This window comes from Bombina bombina, chromosome 11 (assembly GCF_027579735.1).
Source record: "Bombina bombina isolate aBomBom1 chromosome 11, aBomBom1.pri, whole genome shotgun sequence".
In the NCBI taxonomy this organism is placed as follows: domain Eukaryota; kingdom Metazoa; phylum Chordata; class Amphibia; order Anura; family Bombinatoridae; genus Bombina; species Bombina bombina.
Genome location: NC_069509.1, coordinates 115,348,427 through 115,369,266, shown reverse-complemented (window position 1 = coordinate 115,369,266; position 20,840 = coordinate 115,348,427).

Below are 20,840 nucleotides of genomic sequence, written 5' to 3'. Positions count from 1 at the left end.
GCAGTGTTTGTTACACATTGATACTTTGTACACAAGGCCACATTATTCAATTGTTTAGCTTATTTTAGCTTTATTTACTAGAAATTTGGCACAAATTGGTTACAAATTATAAGCATAACCCAGTATTTTCTTATTCACCATGGCATTACTATACATTGTATAATATTTTTGAGACCTTTTAACGTTATACCTTAAATAAAGATTTTTTCTTTCTCTTTTTTTTTCTTTACATAGAAGACCAAAGGAAAAAAAAAAAAAAAAAAACAGTTTACCGCTATTCTCTATTTTTTACAGCACTCTTTTTAAGATACTGCCATATGTTAGTAAAGCTTTGTAGAATACAGCGTCCAAAAAAAAGAAAAAAGGGGAACACAGCATCAGCTAGTACTGAAAAGAAAGCAACCTTTTGTTAATATAAGCGGTGCAGGCAAGAAAAAAAAAAGTATTTGCAATTTCTGGGTAATAAAGGTATTATCTATCTTTTTAAACAACAAGTTGACTGTCCCTTTAAAAACACATTTGGTATAGTTTGGTTGTATTATTAATGTATCAAAGTAAGTTAACATAGTACTGAATGGTTTTACTTCTAATATTATGGGCACACTGTAATAACAAATAATAAATAACACATTGGTACAGTACGGTCAAAATATTTAAAGTGTTGCAATGAGACACCTGTAATAGCTGCAATCAGTTTATTGCCAACGCTCAGTAGAGGACTTTTGCTGCTAAAATCATGTGACAGCAGAACTTAAATTATGCAGTGGCACTCCCTTAACTAGCTCCAGGCAGTCACTACAGTTGTAGCTCCAAACAGTTGCTGTATTTTAACACAAGTTGTTTTTATTATGTTTACTTTAATTTAAATTTTTTTTTTACTAGCACTGTTTTATATACCTATAATAGTGATTTTCTGTAGAAAAACATTATACGTTTTTTAAAGAATTGTTATTGATCCCTGTATTTATAAAGGAACATTTTTTTCAGACTACCTTCTATGGCTAATACAGAAATACCATTTTATTTAGACATGAATAAATTAGATTATGTATTTTATGCAGCTTTAATAATAAGTAATATTTACTAAGATTGTGTAATATTGTTGAGTTGGCAGTCTCATACTCTGAAAAAAGCTAGATCAGCAACTTGGAAGCAGAAGACTGCATATTAATCTCATATCGAGGAAGAGGCCATGTCAACGTTTTTTGAAACATAACAGGACTTGGCACTTTCATACATTGGAACGTTGGGTCAACTACTTTAAAGACAAACAGGATATTGAAAGATTGTAGTCAGGGAATGATCAAGTCAATAACTTATATGGAGAAAAAAAAAAACAGGACTAGACAATCTTGTAAATTGGAATAGACTATGTCAGCAACTAGGAGACAGAACATGGATGTATCAAGTCAACATTAGAGATTAGGATTTTGGAGAGGGCTTGACAAACTCAGACAGAATAAATAAGGCCAGACACTTGAAAATGTCTTACAATAAATAGGGGAAAGCATATGACATCACATATTTTTGTTTGGTACCACTTTTTCTTTAAAAAAAATAGCAAGTCAGTGAAGCAAAATCATAAAGATCCAAAGTGAAAAATGTAAAGCACTGAAGCATTCAGTTGTTAATATTGATGAGTTACATTATATTACATTGAGTCATGGTTATGTAGCAGAACGTTAATGTCAAACGTTATGTAAACATCTCATAACTATTTGTAATAAGCTTTATAACAATAGTATACAAATATATACAGAAAGGAAACTGGCATTGACTAGACAGACAAGAAACAAGCTTGTGGTCAGTTATGGCAGATAACAAAGTCAATGGTCAGGCTTTTAGCAAATAAGAGACCAGATAGCAAGTGAGCATTATAGACACATAATAGGCTGGCAAGTAATTTAGATAGGTAACTAACTAGCATGTACTAAAGACCGGTGACAGGCAAGATAGGGCCAAGAAACAGAACCTAGCATATAAACCAGGTGAAAATGTAAGACTTTCCATTATATATGGTATCCAAATGGGGTTTCTCTATGGTGACAATATTGTAAAAATAGAGCATGTGTCTGTGAACCATGAATAAGTAAAATGTAGAACCTTGAGGACTAACCATAAAATAGTGTTGCTGTTTCAAATTCTAGAAAATTGTAGGCAGTTATATTTAGTTATGATAAAAGCTGTATTTGATACTTAAAGGGCCATAATACCCAAATGTTTAAACACTTGAAAGTGATGCAGCATAGCTGTAAAAAGCTGATTAGAAAATATCACTTGAACATCTCTATGTAAAAAAGAAAGATATTTTACCTCAAAAGTTCCTCAGTAGCCACCTCCCATTGTAAAGGATTTCTAAGCAGCATTTTAGTGTGTTTGTCCTGGGACATCTGAAGGGACTAGCATCGTGCACTCATATTATTTCACCAATCAGGTAAAGGAAGCTTACTATGAAATCTCATGAGAATTAAGTCAAATCTCATGAGATCACAGTAAGAGTTCATGACCTCAGCACTGCTGATGCTGATTGGCTGCTGTTAGTTTCTTCATTTTTTTTTAATTTTTTAACTGCAGCTGGGAGCAGCTGAGTATAACTTTTTACACAGAACTTACTCTGCTGAGCTAAGGAAATTGTGAGGTAAAATATCTTCCTTTTTTACATAGAGATGCTCAGGTGATATTTTCCTGTCAGCTTTTTACAGTTATACTGCATCAGTTTCAAGTGATTTAGCATATGAGTATTATGTCCCTTTAAAGGGACAGTCTACTCAAGAATCTTTATTGTATTAAAAGGTAGATAATCCCTTTATTACCCATTCCCGAGTTTCGCATAACCAACACGGTTATATTAAAGGGACAGTCTACTCAAGAATATTTATTGTATTAAAAGGTAGATAATCCCTTTATTACCCATTCCCGAGTTTCCCATAACCAACATGGTTATATTAAAGGTCCACTGTAAGTAAATATTTTCTATGCCTGTTATTAACTAACTACCCCAAATACGCTTTTATCAATAGCATTTCATTAACATATCTCTACCGTATATCAGAAATCTTGTCTGCAAATTTAATTGTTTTCCAAACCCACTCCGTGGGTATCCTTTGCTCTGTACCAATCCGTTTACAATACCTAGGTTTCAAAATGGCGCTTTAAACACAAAGTTATTGGTTTAAGTATTTTGAACACGCAGTGCTGAAAATAGTGGGCAGGATAACGTAACATTATCAGCGAATAAAAGATATAACTTTTAGAACGTTATGAAACTTCGTTTTGGAGAAAATATAGATCAGTAGGTTTTAATTAATGTTTATTAACTTTAATATGTTAGTTGTTTATCTTAAAAATTATAACAGAAAGTAATCCTTTAATATATGTTTTACCTCTGTGATTACCCTGTATCTAAGCCTATGCAGACTGCCCACTTAATTCAGTACTTTTGACAGACTTGCATTTTAGCCAATCATTGCTTACTCATAAGTAACTCCATAGGAGTGAGCACAATGTTATCTACATGGCATACATTAACTAGCACTGTCTAGCTGGAAAAAAAATGTCAAAATGCACTGAGATAAGGAGGCAGCCCTTAAGGGCTTAGAAATTAGCATATTAGCCGACCTAGGTTTAGCTTTTATCAAAGAATACCAAGAGAAAAATCAAATTTGTTAAAAAAAAGTAATTTGGAAAGTTGTTAAAAAATTGCATGCCCTATCTGAATCATAAAAGTTTAATTTTCAATAGACTGTCCCTTTGAGGTTTAATTTATCAAATGCTGGATGGGCAAGAAGATTCTTGTGTCCCATTCTAGTGTCACTAAAAGAAATCTTTTAAGGTTGTAAAATTCATAGCATTCTTAAAAAATATACATAAAAAATATCCTTGTTAGTGTAGAATGTTTTAAAAAGGGTGTTTTGATATTTGTGGGGGATTTTTAATAATTTTTATTAATGATTTGTAATGCCCTTATCTTGTACAGTAAAACCCTGCTTTGTACAGTGAGAATGTAATCTTTTGACGAGATAAAAGGTGTGTTCAGAAGTTTAATGTCCCTTAACCCCTTAGTGACCAGAGCACTTTTCCATTTTCTGTCCGTTTGGGACCAAGGCTATTTTTACATTTTTGCTGTGTTTGTGTTTAGCTGTAATTTTCTTCTTACTCATTTACTGTACCCACACATATTATATACCGTTTTTCTCGCCATTAAATGGACTTTCTAAAGATACCATTATTTTCATCATATCTTATAATTTACTATAAAAAAAATGATAAAATATGAGGAAAAATGGAAAAAAACACACTTTTTCTAACTTTGACCCCCAAAATCTGTTACATATCTAAAACCACCAAAAAACACCCATGCTAAATAGTTTCTAAATTTTGTCCTGAGTTTAGAAATACCCAATGTTTACATGTTCTTTGCTTTTTTTGCAAGTTATAGGGCCATAAATACAAGTAGCACTTTGCTATTTCCAAACCATTTTTTTCCAAAATTAGCGCTAGTTACATTAGAACACTGATATCTTTCAGGAATACCTGAATATCCCTTGACATTTATATATTTTTTTTTAGTAGACATCCCAAAGTAATGATCTAGGCCAATTTTGGTATATTTCATACCACCATTTCACCGCCAAATGCGATCAAATACAAAAAATTGTTCACTTTTTCACAAATTTTTTCACAAACTTTAGGTTTCTCACTGAAATTATTTACAAACAACTTATGCAATTATGGCATAAATGGTTGTAAATTCTTCTCTGGGATCCCCTTTGTTCAGAAATAGCACACATATATGGCTTTGGCGTTGCTTTTTGGTAATTAGAAGGCCGCTAAATGCCACTGCGCACCACAAGTGTATCATGCCCAGCAGTTAAGGGGTTAATTAGGGAGCTTTTAGGGAGCTTGTAGGGTTAATTTTAGCTTTAGTGTAGTGTAGTAGACAACCCCAAGTATTGATCTAGGCACATTTTGGTATATTTCATGCCACCATTTCACCGCCAAATGCGATCAAATTAAAAAAAACGTAAAATTTTTCACAATTTTAGGTTTCTCACTGAAATCATTTACAAACAGCTTGTGCAATTATGGCACAAATGGTTGTAAATGCTTGTCTGGGATCCCCTTTGTTCAGAAATAGCAGACATATATGACTTTGGCATTGCTTTCTGGTAATTAGAAGGCCACTAAATCCTGTTGCGCCTCACACGTGTATTATGGCTAGCAGTGAAAGGGTTAATTAGGGAGTTTGTAGTGAGCTTGCAGGGTTAATTTTAGCTTTAGTGTAGAGATCAGCCTCCCATCTGACACATCCCACCCCCTGATCCCTCCCAAACAGCTCCCTTCCCTCCCCCACCCCACAATTGTCCCCGCCATCTTAAGTACTGGCAGAAAGTCTGCCAGTACTAAAATAAAAGGGTTTTAAAAAAAAAATGATTTTTTTTTAGCATATTTACATATGCTACTGTGTAGGATCCCCCCCTTAGCCCCCAACCTCCCTGATCCCCCCCAAAACCGCTCTCTAACCCTCCCCTCTGCCTTATTGGGGGCCATCTTGGGTACTGGCAGCTGTCTGCCAGTACCCAGTTTACAATAAAAAGTGCTTTTTTTTTCTTTGTTTTGTTTTTTCTGTAGTGTAGCTTCCCCCACAGACAAACCCCCACCACCTTGCTGATTATTTTAATTTTCAATTTTTTTATCTTTTTTATTTGCACATTTTCTGCAGTGTAGCGGTTCCCACCCGCTCCCTCCCCGTGCACGCGCCCGCCCGCGCACACCCGTGCGCGCCCCCAGCCACCCCCGCCCACGATCCCGCCCCCCTTCACATCCACAGGGCCATCGATGGCCGCCACCCGCCTCCCGGTCCGGCTCCCACCCACCAACACAGGGAGCAACCGATCTCCGGTGCAGAGAGGGCCACAGAGTGGCTCTCTCTGCACCGGATTACTTAAAAAGGTTATTGCAGGATGCCTCCATATCGAGGCATCACTGCAATAACCGGAAAGCAGCTGGAAGCGAGCAGGATCGCTTCCAGCTGCTTTCCACACTGAGGACGTGCAGGGTACGTTCTCAGGCATTAACTGCCTTTTTTCTGAGGACGTACCCTGCACGTCCTCAGTCGTTAAGGGGTTAAAGTGAGAGTAAATTATATATATATATATATATATCATTATTAATTTTGCCCCTTTTCATGCAATTTATCTATGAAAATTGAGCAATTTCTAATTCTCAAAACTTGAAATGCACCTGCTGACTATTCAATGCTAAATCTTCTACATATTTGTCGCTATTTGACTTTATCAGATAACAACAGTGCATTTTATACTACCTTTATGACTACTGAAAAATAATTGCAGTTAAAACTATGTTTATTTGTTTTAAAAACATTAAAAGGACATTAAACACTAAACAAATGCTAGATACAATGAAAAAAGAAACAAATCTGCAGTGGTTGCAACCTTAGCAATCATATACAAGTAAGTGCATTGAATAAAAAACATAAACAAATACAATTGAACATTAAAATGGAATGATTTAAAAAGTCCCCAATACTGCTGTTGCGTTATATCCTCTCTTGTGCCCCATCATTTTCAAGATGCTATAAACTCTGTGTGGCTTTTCCTGGAGACCAGCCAGTCTGTCAAAAAAAGAAGACAGCAAATCTTCGATTCAAGGGTATTTAAAGGGATACAAAACCCACATGTCTTCTTTCATGATTCAGATGGAGCATGCAATGTTAAGCAACTTTCTAATTTACTCCTATTAAAACATTTTCTTTGTTCTCTTGCTATCTTTATTTTAAAAGCAGGAATGTAAATCTTAGCAGCCAGCCCATTTTAGTTTCAGCACCATGGATAGTGTTTTCTTATTGGTGGCTGACATTTAGCCACCAATAAGCAAGCATAACACAGGTACTCAATCAAAAATGGGCCGGCTCCTATGCATTTCTGCTTTTTTAATAAAGATTAGAAAGTTGCTTAAAATTGCATGCTCTATCTGAATCATGAAAGAAAAAACATAGGTTTAGTGTTCCTTTAATGACATGTAATCAAAAAGCACATATAATTTGCATGTACATAATAAAAACATAAACAGGCATGTAAAACACTCTACCAGCCCCTCTTAATGGCTGTCTCCGCACGCTATCCCTTGCGGCAGGTGTTATCCATGCTGTAGCGAAGCTGTGGTATGGTTGATAGTATGGAACAGAGCCGGGATCAACCGTGAGTCATCTATGGAAGCCAGAGTGGACACTAATCACTCTACACATTTACCCTGGTATACGTCCAGGCTTTCTCAAGAGAATAGTGTCAATGTGCTAGTGATCCACTTATCCCAGATTTAAATAAATATCTGATAGCCTATTGGGTCAGCATCAATTATTTGCCGGAAGTACCCTGGTGGAAATTGACATTATTCTATATTACACATTGTATTACTAAACCTCACAATAAAAAACTGACAAATGCATTGCCCATACATTTAAAATAAACATATATGTACGAAAATACATACCAAACAATAAACATGCCTAAAATAGACAGAGAAACTAATTATAAAGTTAAAAACTATAAATTTGAATCCAAGTCCATATCATCTTGGGGGAAATTTAGGGAATCCTGCTTAACAATTCATGAGCCCTAAAACAAAGATAAAAATGTGGGAAAAGGAGATTATCAATTTCTCTAGCCTAAAATTATCTAATAATGACATCAAATGATTGGGTAAGGGACTACATTTTGTCCCCCAAGTCCGTTCCCAATACATTTGAAATCTACATGAACATACAAAAGTACTTTAGAAAATTAACTCTAAAAAGGTATTATATGAAGAATGCTACCAGAGAAGAGCAACATAATTAAAAATATCTAGGGGGGAAAAGATATTGAAACAATGATACTTTTAAAGGAACTAGAGAAAGAGTGTATAAATTATAATAATTACAACTAGCAATTCAATGGAAATTATTCCAGAGAACAAACTGAATTTTTGGACTTGGCTCTTTCCAAGAACTCCAATAATAAAATTGTAGTTTTGAATTATAGGAAAAAAATAAAGAATAAGGACAGTTTCGTAGATGCTAAGAATGTGCATCTCCAGAAGTGGAAAAATAATATTCCAATCAGTCAATATATGAGAATTAGACGAAACTGTACTAATATATCTGACTTTTTGTCGGAGGCTGCAATCTCAAATGAAAAATGTCTCAATAAAGATTACAATGTAACGCTCTTGGATAAAGACCCTAGCAGGGGGTGTCAATCATCCCGATCGGCTCAGAATGATTGCTGTCCGCCACCTCAGAGGTGGCAGATAAATTCTTAACTCAAGTTTCCGCGAGTCGAAACTTCGGGGATAGATTGCAGCATCTGCTGCTTCGTAAATCTACCCCATAAAGTTAGTAAAGAAAAAGCATTTTCCTCTAAACAGACAAATACATTGAAGCAGTGACGTGCAGTGACGTCAGAGGCTGGTGAGGCAGTGGCAGGATACGCCTTCATTCTTTAGATATCCTTTGTTGAAGAAATAGCAATGCACATGGGTGAGCCAATCACATGAGGTATCTATGTGCAGCCACCAATCAGCAGCTACTGAGCATATTTAGATATGATTTCAACAAAGGACATCAAAAGAATGAAGAAAATTAGATATTAGATGTAAATTGGAAAGTTATTTAAATTTGCATATGGGTTTCATATGGGCTTCATGTCCCTTTAAATGGTGTCTTGGAAAACTGGTCAACTTAGTAAACATCTGATTTTAGTCTAAAAGGATTGTAACAGAAACTCTTGCCAGATAACACAATGCTTGCTCTGATTATGAGATCTAGAAATCCATGCCCATTAAAATATGTTTAAAACATACTTTTTACTTTAATGCTGCAAATTATGCTTATAGATTCTTTCATTACATAAGGGATGAGAGTCAGAGGGGGAGGAAGAGAGACAGAGAGAGAAAGAGACCATGGGGGGCAACAACACATAAGGAGAGAGATGGATAGAGAGAGAGAGACACACACACACACACACACACACACACAAGGGGGGGACCACTGCATTTTAAAGTAATAAAACAGCAGAGCTACAGAGAGTTCATAAAATTAGTCTACAATTTAGTGTGAAGTACAGAGGCAAGCTGCTAAGTTAGTGGGTGTAAAGTTTGAGTAAACAAAATACATAAAACGACCCTGCTGTAAAAGAGCTAAACCACATTCATTAAATTATCATTTTCACTAACAGAATCCCTTTCAGTAAAATCTTACTTTAATAAGATGTGACTGAAACACATGCTCTCTGTGCCTCTTTTCCTGCTCTGTAAGGATTCAGGAAGTGACAGTGGCACATTCCACTGCACTTAGAGGGGAAGAACAGAACTCTCTTTTTCACTTTAGCAAAGCTAGCAGGTTCACAGGACAGCAACAAAATATATGAAAGTTGTTTTTTTCCGTTTTTGTTTTGTTTTATATGATTTAACATCCAGCCCCAACCCTATGTTCCACTTACTAATGCCTCTCGCTGGATTGGTTCAGCCCAAATAGGACTGCCTCAAATAAGCAGTTAATGGGCCATGCAATGATCTTAACCACTTTCATCCAGTAGATGGCGCAGAATGTTGTGTAATGGTGGGCAGACCTGCTTGTGCCTCTCCATTGCACAACATGTAGCTGTGAAAAAAAAATGCTGGGGGAAAAAAATTACAATTTTTTTTTAAGCCAATAAAAAAAATATATATATATTTGCCCATATGAGAAGTGAAGCACTGCCTCACCTGCCTTTAGTGACTGCACATCGCTGCATTGAAGGGGCCAGTACTATCAAGAACGTTTTTAACAAACACTGGAGTATTTTAAAGGCAAATCCACTGTTGAGTGTTATAGGGGAAAAAACAATTATAACTTATAAAATCAGCTAGCTCCTAGTAAATTACGTTCAGGTTCCAACAGTGAAAATGCCAAGAAAGGAGTAGCCCATTCGGATAGGGAAACTATTAATGGATGGTTATCAAACCTATGGGGTAACAATAATGTATGCAATATGTGTGACTGTGTGAAAAAGGTGATACTTTCCTGAATCTTGACAGGTCAGAGCATTACAATATTAAAAGCAGATGCAGTTTCATTTCCTCATATATTGTATGCTTGTTAAATTGCAAATGTGATTTAAATTTATGTAGGTCGAACAAAAAAGAAGGTTAAAAACTAGGTTTAATTAACATTTATATAACATTAGGCTATGCTTTGACAAGCAAAGTATATTATACGATTTCATAACTATACATGGATGTGACCCCAGGGAATTTGACTATCAAGATAATTGATTGGATCCCTCCAGTTAATGGAAACAGGTAGTTGAAATTATGTCAAAGGGAAACCAACTAGATACATCAGTTAAAAAGTCTACACCCTAGGGGATTGAAATTTGGATATAGATATTACAAGCTTACCTTTAATTGAAACCCTTTTATTTTCTCCTTTTTATTTTTTATATTTTTATTTTATTTTTAAAAAAATAAAAATTTGAATCTTTGTTTTAGGGCTCCTAAATTGTTAAGCAGGGCTTCGCAAAATATTACCCAAATTGTTATGGAATTGGATTCAAATTTATAGTTATTAACATTATAATTAGTCTCTCTGTCTATTTTATACATGTTTATTGTTTGTAATGTAAATGTCAATTGCATCTGGCAATTAAAGGGACAGAAAATAGGTTGAGATCTGTGCATATCCTAAAAGGGCAAATTAATTAATAATAGTGTGCATTAAAAATTGTTTAAAAATTGCTGGCAAGTATTTTAAAAGAATTTTCAAAAATAAGCAAAATTAACTACATAGCTAAGCTGCCTGGAGCAGCCAACTCCACCCCTCTTATCAGTGTTTAGACACAGGCATTGTATTTCAACTGAGTTCACAGCTTCTAGCAGATAATCCCTATGCATTTTAGCATTCTTCCAAAACAACAATAGATACAGTCATATAAAGAAATGTGTGCGGGGAGTTAGAGCTTTACAATTTAGAAACTAAAAAGAAAGGGTTAATGGTGAGGCACTGCAGAATAAATTTGCAGGTAAAGTAATTAAAGTACATATTATTATATTTTGTCTCTATCCCAACTTGTTTTATGTCCTTTTATGGCAAATGCTGACACAATAGGCTATCCGATATTATTATAAATATGGGATAAGTGGATCACTAGCACAGTGAAACTATTCTCTTCGGAAAGCCTGGACGTATACCAGGAAAAATGTGTAAAGTGATTTATGTCCACTCCCAGCATCCATAGACGAATCGCAGCTGATCCCAGCTCTGTTCCATACTATCAACCATTCCACAGCTACACCTGGATAACACCTGACACAAGGAAGAGCTTGCGGAGACTGTCATTGAGGGGGGCCAGTAGAGTGTTTTACATGCCTGTTTATGTTTTTATTCTAAGTACGTGGAGATTAAATGTGCTTTTTTTAAATACATGTCATTAAATCCTCCTGAATCGGAGATGCACTGTCTTCTATTTTGTTTATACTATAAATAGAATAGAGCATCAAATAAAAAAATAGTCTATAAAAACACTTTTGTCAATATTTAAACTAATTAAATTAAAAAAAATCATTTACATGTTATTCTCAGTGTCAATAAAATAAAGGGAGCTGCCATGTTGTAACTTAGGTTTCTGTCTCTCCTGAGACCAATTACAAACAGTTATAAATAGGTTACTAGAGTGTGCAGCCAATGGCTGTGTGGAATACAACATGTTCTGCACTTCCACTTTTAACAGGAACTGAAAAGCACAAAATTGTCAGAATGAAATTACAGGAAAATGGAATTACTGTCTAAATTTTGAAAGAAAATGTTTAGGTTTTATGTACCTTTAAGTGTTGCTATTGAGTGCAAACAAAAATAATGTTATTATTAATAGTAAAGCACAGAATTTCATGAAGAAGTCCGCCACTTGTGCACCAGCAGATTAGCGCACCATTGGCTAAGCGTTTGAGCAATATACAACATAGAAACATAGGAACCTAGATTTTGATGGCAGATAAGAAGCATAGTTTAGCTTCTTATCTGTAGCTATTTAGTCTATTTGAGCAGCAAAACAGAAGCACCATTTATTGTGCTCGAATGATGTTAACGCACAATAGGACTAATATTTTTGAACTCCGCTTCAAGGTCTTAAATATATACAGATTTTTTGCAACACAGATGATTTTTTTTATTTTTAAACTTCCAGAAGAAGTGGTAATGACAAACACTGTTCCTTTAATGTCCCTTTAAATTAAAATCCTGGGAAATCATCATAATTACTTGCATTTGTTGAACTGTATATTTCTAATTATCTTGCTAGTAAAATATACTCATCCAACAATTGTATCTATGCTTTCACAGATAAAACTCACATTTTTATAAAATAACATTTCATTTTAAGCTTTTCCGAGTAAAAGTTTTGTTTAGCACTTTTTTTTAACAAACTTTTTTATTCAATGAAATGAGATCACTAGCTGCCATCAATCATTTAAGAGCACTCTCTAAAGTGCAATATTCATTTATTTAATTGCCTTTTGTCTTTAGTAGTATTGAATGAGTAAAGTAGCCTGCAAACAGATGACTAATTGCTATGTCATCTCTGCAATAATATTTTAAACCAATATTTCAGCACCATTATTGATCCTAAAGTTCTGTAGATATGATGGTCTCTGAACACTCTGCATTAGCTGATTAAATTAATCAATATACTAATTAACTAGAGTGTAATTTTATATACCCATACCTTATCTGCTCATACCTTCAAGTGCCAATGTTGCATTGAAATAAATCATTTTTCTTTCCATACAGCACCACATTTTTCCAGATGAAGAGGAAACATTTATTTGTTTATTTGTTATTGTGCAAATCAATACACTTTGTGTCTGATTACGAGTGGAGCTCGTGTATTTTTGCGATTGTCAGGTGTACCGCTCATATTACAAGTTGAACATAAACACGATCACTTGAGCGTACTCGTCATTTATGCTAGAATGATTACTGCATCCTTAGAGCTCTGGTTAACTGTTTTGCGAAACAAAAACGTTGCACAAAACACATCAAAAATACATTGCAAAGTACAGTTACACTCATAAGAAACACTAATAAATATTATTTAAAAAAATATTGCACATAAAAGTTATAAGTGCTCAAATATATGAGGTCTCAGGTGTTAGAAAAAAAAGGCAAGCAAAGGGCTTTAACTTTTAGATATATTCATTTTTAATAAATATTTTAATATTCATTTTTAATAAAGTGTTATAGTGTGTATTTACTGTAAATATTTCACATTCCAATGTTCTGAACATAGAACTGCAGTAGAATATGTTATATGTATTTCTAAATAGATATTACTATAAATGTATAAATATATCTGTATATACAGTATGTATACCTATATATAATTATGTATATACAGTATATCATATATTGTACCAAAATACCATCAGAAATATGTAAAATATTTATTTATGAATAGCTAGATCATATTCTTCTATGTGAAGAACATTGTAATGTGAAATATTTATATTTTCATGTTGGGTTAGTGCAAATGAAAGTATGCAATTGGGTTTGCGCACGAGTAGGGTGTTAATAGTTTACTTTCAACTCAAAATACAAGAGCAACCCGAAAAGCTTAAAATGCTTATTTGTAGCTCAGTTAACACTCAAAAGACAGTATTAAAGATATTTTCCCAGGGTCATAAAACAAAAAAAAGAAGCAGTCTGCGAGGAAGGAACAACAGCTTAGTGACTTGTTCTATGGCCCGGTTACTACCGGGGAGTAACTTATTTTAGACCAATTGTGCTTTTCACAAGGAAAACTTTCCTGAAGTATATCATTTTGATCCCGCCTAAAAAGGTCAGTCCAGATCCTAAATACCAGGCAATTCTCCTCTGCATAAGGGAAATGGCAACCATAGACTATATTTTCGGCATTCTTTAGGCCTCATCACTGAGGTGCAGACACATCCCTCTAAGCACATTGGGCAAGGAGCCTTTCTTTCTATGCTTATGCAATTTTTTAAAAGCTTTATGAGAAATAAGTAACTGTTTTTCTTTTAGCCCAGTTGTGCTTTTCACAGAGGAAATATTTCCTGAAGTACTTCAGTGTGATCCTGCCTAACACGACCAGTCCAGCCCCAAAATACCAGGCAATTATCCTCTAAACAAGAGAAATGGAAACTCCAGACAATTGTTTCAGCCTCCTTTGGGCCTCATCAGTGAGGTGCTGCCATATCCCTCTAAACACATTGGGCAAGGAGTCCACATTTTATTTTTCCCCAACACCCTTAGGAAGACTTTCTCCAGGGTCATAAAAAAATAAAAACAAAAAGAGAAGCAAACTGCCAGGAAGGAACAACATCTCAATGACTTGTTCTAAGGTCCGGTAACCACCAAGGAGCCTTTCTTTCTAATGCTTATGAATTTTTTTAAAATCTTTATGAGATATAAGTAACTCTTTTTTATTATTATTGTGTTATTATAGAAAAAGATGTTATTCTTTTGACATTAAAATTAAGTATATGTTTATTATGGCTTTATATTTTGAAAGGTGTCACATCTTGTACCACATTGCATTAAATTAACTTTCTTTTCATTTTTGTTAATTGAATGTATTTTTTTTCTTCTCAATTACCCATTGAACCTGATGAAGTGTTTTTTTTTTTTTTTTTTTTTTTTAAAAAAAGGTTTACAAAGAGTTAATTTATCTTTGTTGAGGGGGTTTGTTTGTTTTTTTATTTGCCTGTTGAAACCACAGCTCATACTAAAAAATGGTTAATTTTTATCTTGTCATGTGAATGTCATTTTTATTGAGTTGTCAGTGTACTGTAACATTCTTCCCTTTTAATGTCTTCCCAAATACCCATTGTACCTAGTGAAGTGTTTGAAATCGTTAACAAACAGCTAATTTGCCTTTGTGTTTTCTTTTGCCTGTTAAAAAACACCACTTATGGGGGCGGAGCTAGCCATCGAATAGAGAGGTCATACATATTCTAAGCTCCGAGATTATAGACCTAAAATACACATATTTTGGACCCTTACACTCCTTAAATGGCTCTTCAACTATCAGATTTATCTATTGCTACAGTAGGGAACCAGATTTCAAATGCCTGTAGCCTAATAAGAAGAAACTTCCAACCTTTCTCAGCCGATGGGCCAACTAATATGGCGCGTAACTGATCAAACTAGGCATATCAGAAGCTCTACTGCTACGGTAGTCCTATCTTCATATATTCAGCTATATGATACTGCATCTATCCAAGTGGCTCGCAGAAGGGTTGTGTGGACATTTACGCGACTAGACACTCCCCACAGTAAAGGCTCCTGAGGCCTGTACCCACCTAGGACTCAATGTGTCGCACCTAGAGTTTGACAATACGTCTGGTCAGAACATCAGTGAATGTGGGTCGGTAACCCAGTGGTTATTACAGTGATCTTACATTCCTTAAATACCCTGTCATTTGTTGGAACAATTAAACCGGATAAGTGGCAAGAATATACTTCGCATCACGTGGCAGCTTTACATCTACAGTCGCAGATACTGAGAATCGCTATTACACAGTCATGGCCTTTATGGATCAATGGGAGTCGCATGTTAATCAGCTTCTAGACTTTCACTTTCAGAACCTAACTAGGTCGATACAGGAGACCTTCGCAGATCTATTCTCACAAGTATGATATGCCAAGAAAACCACTCACCTACACCCGGTAGACCAGGTCGAATTGCGTACGGCTTCTAACACCATTCTGCAGCAACCGGGTAACATAGATCTTGCAAGTTCAACCTCAGATGGACTATCAGCTGTAACCGATGGGTCCCTGGACAGTAAATGTTTGCCTCACACAAAGAGTGCACCTAGCTACCCTAGTCCCGACAAGCTTCTTTTGCAAGCTACATTTACATCAATGATAATCCCTGAGAGTTTATCTCCATACCCAGCAGCATTAAGAGCCGACGCTACCCACACAGACAGCCTGAAAATAATTGCTATCCCCATCAAGATCCTCGCTACCTCCATGTTTCAATCACCAAAGGTTGGCATAGGCTAACGTAATAGTTCTGCTCTCTTCATAGACATAGAGGATATTTGAGTTTTGTTGTTGTGAAATTGTTAAATAGTTAGTTTAACTCTCTCTGTGTCAATGCAATAATATAAGTGGTTATTCTAGTTTATATATTACTCTGCACTGATGTGTTCAGGCTATAGTGTAGTATACTCATGTACAATCTACTGCAGGTTTCTACTAATTATAAAAAGCTAGCATTTTATAATATGTATTACAATGGCACCACTGTTCAATTACACATAATGTTTTAGCCCTCTAGAGTATTATCTTTTCTTACTGGGGGTAATAGCTCTGTTAAATGACCGTGAAACCTCAGCCCTATTACAATAGCCTGTATTGGATCCCACCTGAGTCTACTCTATAGCACTAGAGTATATTTGTTTGTCTGATGTACCCTATCTTTCCATATATACCTGCTGGAAACTCGGCAGAGCATTGCTGTCTATACGAACTCACACCAGATATACAGCCTAGTGACACAATCTCACATCTCCCATATACATTAATAAGTTAAATTCCTGGGCCACTACTCTACAGATTCCTCATGTTTCTCCTACTCTATGTTGTTATCATGAACCTACGTTGAAATGTATGTGTTCCCAGGTTTAATTTTTTTATATCTATCTGTGACAGGCTTAGATGTGATTGTATACCTATATATGTTTCAGAGAAAGAAGACTAAGTGATGATTAATACCTTACATATGTGTGTATATGTGTATGTGTATATATATATATTTATGTATATATGTGTGTGTGTGTGTGTATATATTTATTCTAACTGGATCAGTTATAATACTCACCCAAATATTACGGTTAGTTCACCTACTAAAGTAGTGGTTTATAGTACTTATTAAGCAGACTTGTACTTATCTCACTCCCATATAGTTTTACAAATTATTTAGCATGTCTAATATTCAGCTGGCTGTTTTATTAGTTGTCAAAAGGCCTCATGATTATATATATTTAAGAATCTGGTATAGGATAGCTCATTGGCTTACTGGAGCCTTACACATTGAATATTGTACTAAGAGCCACTCATGTGGCTATTTGGTTACTCTATAATTGACACTATGACGTTGTATGCAGAGTATATATCAGGCTATTAGTTAAAAGGGCATACTAGTTACTAACGCTCACTGATATTTACTACCTCCAGTCCTAAATTGGTATTGTTTCCTTGCTATTTGTTGAATGGCCCTTGCTGTGCTAATTTTATTTATAGGAAGAAGGATAACCTTACACACAGCTACCACATCATATCTCTGTATATGCATATTACTGTTTATTCTACCTAGTTCAGTTTTACCACTGACTCATCCAACATTTTTGTTTGGTTTACCTAAGGTAGGACTGATTTATAATATAGCAACTGCTCTTCCATGGATAACTGGACTCTCGTAGTCATAGCTATGTGCGGTATATATATTTGAAGGAGCCATATTTTCTACTTTTACTACCTGTGCTCTGCCAGCGGCCGGGGCAGGGATGTAGATACAGTTTCAGGATACCTTAGCTCCCCCTATTCTATCTACTATTACATCTTAACGGTGCGAGTATATCCATAAAGATATCACAAAGGTAAATATAAGTTGTACATGCTACTCAGCCTACCCTATGGTTTCAGACTTCATTGCCTCTTACATGGGTACGGATTACTTTTTGCTAAATTTATATATAACATGTTCCCTTGGTGCTTTTATTGTGAAAGAAACCAAAACATTTCTCAGTTTTTCACCTTTACTCATAGTACAAATGGGAGATAACCTTTCTTGTATTTTATTTGAAAGCTCAGATGCCCAAAAGCGCTTACTAGTTTGACATTCTAACTAGCTCCGCCCTCCCCACCCTCCCCCTCACCTTATTTAGAGCGGCTCTCGCCCGCTGAATTTCCCTTCCCCAAAAAAACATAAAGCCAACCCCCCCTTGCCCTATTTTATTCAAATAGATAACCTAATCTATATGTTATATGACAATGTGGGGACCAGTTTTATTCTTCTATGATATTATACTACAAAACTAAAGTCTCCCTATAGAGAGTTCAAATCCCTTGCTAACACTTTAGATAAATTGGTTCATAATATTCCTTTTACATATCTCCCTGGCCTAAGTTGGCCTCATTGCTCCTTCATTTCTCCAGCCAAATATTGCCTCTTCAATAATAACTGCCTATGTGTACCACTTTTTAATCTCACAATTGTCTTGTAGGTAGGCATAACTGTATTAGTGGGCTTGGCAATGTCTCTGTAATAGCACTGTATACCTTTTTATCTGTCATTGTTTTGGGACGCATTTCTTTATGACTTCAATAAAAATGGATTTAAAAAAACAAAAACAAAAAAAACACCACTTATACTAAAATATTAAGTGCATTGGCTATAGAAAAGCTTTATAAACAAGAAGGCAGCATGTATCTTTTTGTTAAAGCCCTTTGCATGACTTTCCCCCCCAACATCTGAGATATATCTTTGGGCCCTAATAACTTTTAAATGCAATTTTTTCAAATATTTTTATACCACAGTGTTATCATGAATGTCACTGTACTTTTAAATGTATTTTTGATGTGTTTTGTACAACTTTTTTGTAGCAGTAAGTAACAGTTAAACAGAGCTCTGAAGTTGCGCTAACGCAACGAGCATTACATTCAATTGCCCTCAAGCGAATGCATTTACTTTCAACTCGTAATATGCGCACTTCTTCTGACACTTGCAAAGAGTCGCAATAAAACCCCTTATCGCTTGCATGCAACAGTTTGCGCGCCACTCGTAATCTAGCCCAACATGAGGGGTGGGGGAGAAAGGTACTAAACCATTTCTAATTGTTCTCTATCTACCATTTGTTTTTTTTGTTTTTGTATATACAGGCAAAAATAAGATAAGAAGACATTTGTGTAAAGAAAAAAATATAAGATAAGGAGGTATGTTTTCTCTGCAAGCTCCATCCATTTATGGGTTGTGGTTTTCATGTTTAAAAAATATATATATTTCATATATATATATATATATATATATATATATATATATATATATATATATATATATATATATATAAATATATATATATATATAACTTAAACAAGCAATTTCCCACACATTATACCCTGTAGATCGTATAACATGAAGTTACCTAGGAAACAGCACTGATTGGCTAAAATGCAAGTCTGTCAAAAGAACTGAAATAAGGGGGCAGTTTGCAGAGGCTTAGATATAAGGTAATTAAAGAGGTAAGACGTGTATTATAACTGTGTTGGTTATAAAAAACTGGGGAAGGGGTAATAACGGGATTATCTATCTTTTTAAATTACAAAATATCTGGTGTTGACTGTCCCTTTAATGACACATAGATGCTGAGTTTGCTGCTAAACTATTGTGCTGATATATTATGCTGTAAATTTGGGAGCTAAAGAGATTTTAGAAGAATAAATATGTAACTGATCTGGGGAGCTATACACGTGTCCATATAGATATGCAAGCAGGGGAGGGTCTGAAAGAATCACCCATATTGTTTTTTATTTTACAAATAAGGACTACCAAATAAATGAGCTAAACTCAGACCTGCATTTTGTCCTTCCTGTGCCTCATTAATGTAGAGCATAAATTATTCAGTTTGCAGTACAGATATACAAATTGCTTTGATATGACCTGTCTGCATAGATGTGATTTGATGTGGTATTAGGCCTAGCAGGATGAATTCATTTACTAAACACTCAATTTTACTGTAGTGACAAAGATTTTAAACTGATATTATGCAGAATTTACCAATAATTATTTCCTTTGCGGTATTTAGATTCAGTTAGTGTGAGCTTAAAAACAATTTTCTCTCCAATAACAAATGCCTGAATAAATGTAATCATAATTTTCAGAATCTGTAATTGAATAAGAATCAGACGCAACGCTGCAATGGAGGCTACTTCCTTTAGGAGATTCAATTTATAAACAATTGTGATGTTGCCAAGATAACTTACGGTGAAGGCGAGATCATAAAATTCATTAAAGGGACATAATACTCATATGCTAAACTACTTGAAAGTGCTGCAGCATAACTGTAAAAAGCTGACAGGAAAATATCACAAGAGAATCTCTATGTAAAAAATGAAGATATTTTACCTCACAAAATCCTACGTAAAAAGTTATCTTTCAGTTACTGCCCAGCTGCAGATAAAAAAAAAAAAAGGAAGGAAGGAAGAAATGAACAGCAGCCAATCGGCATCAGCAGTGCTGAGGTCATGAAAAATTTTACAGTGATCTCATGAGATTTCACTTAACTCTCATAAGATTTCATAGTAAACTTCCTTAAACTGAATAGGGAAATAACATGAGTGTGCACAAGGCTCGCTCCCTTTCAAGTCCTGGGACAGGCATACTGATTTGCCGCTTAAAATCCTTTGCAATGGGGTGTGAATACTTTGGACATTTTGAGGTAAAATATCTTTCTTTTTTACATAGCGATGTTCAGGTGATATTTCCTAGTCAGCTTTTTACAGCTATGCTGAATCAGTTTTAAGTGTTTCAACATTTGGGTATCATTCCCCTTTAAGCATTGTTTCAACTATATTTCTAACATTTTATTTAGTGGACGTTCCTGCCACAAACATCTATAGTATAGATTTTATGTGCCCAAAACTTGATATCTCACATCTCAAATATTAAGCTCTGGCTAATTGAAAAAACAAAAAATAATTACAAAGACATTTCAGAAGCATATTTGCAAAATGATTTAATAAAATGTCTGTAACTAAAAAAATTATGTTGGTTTCTAAT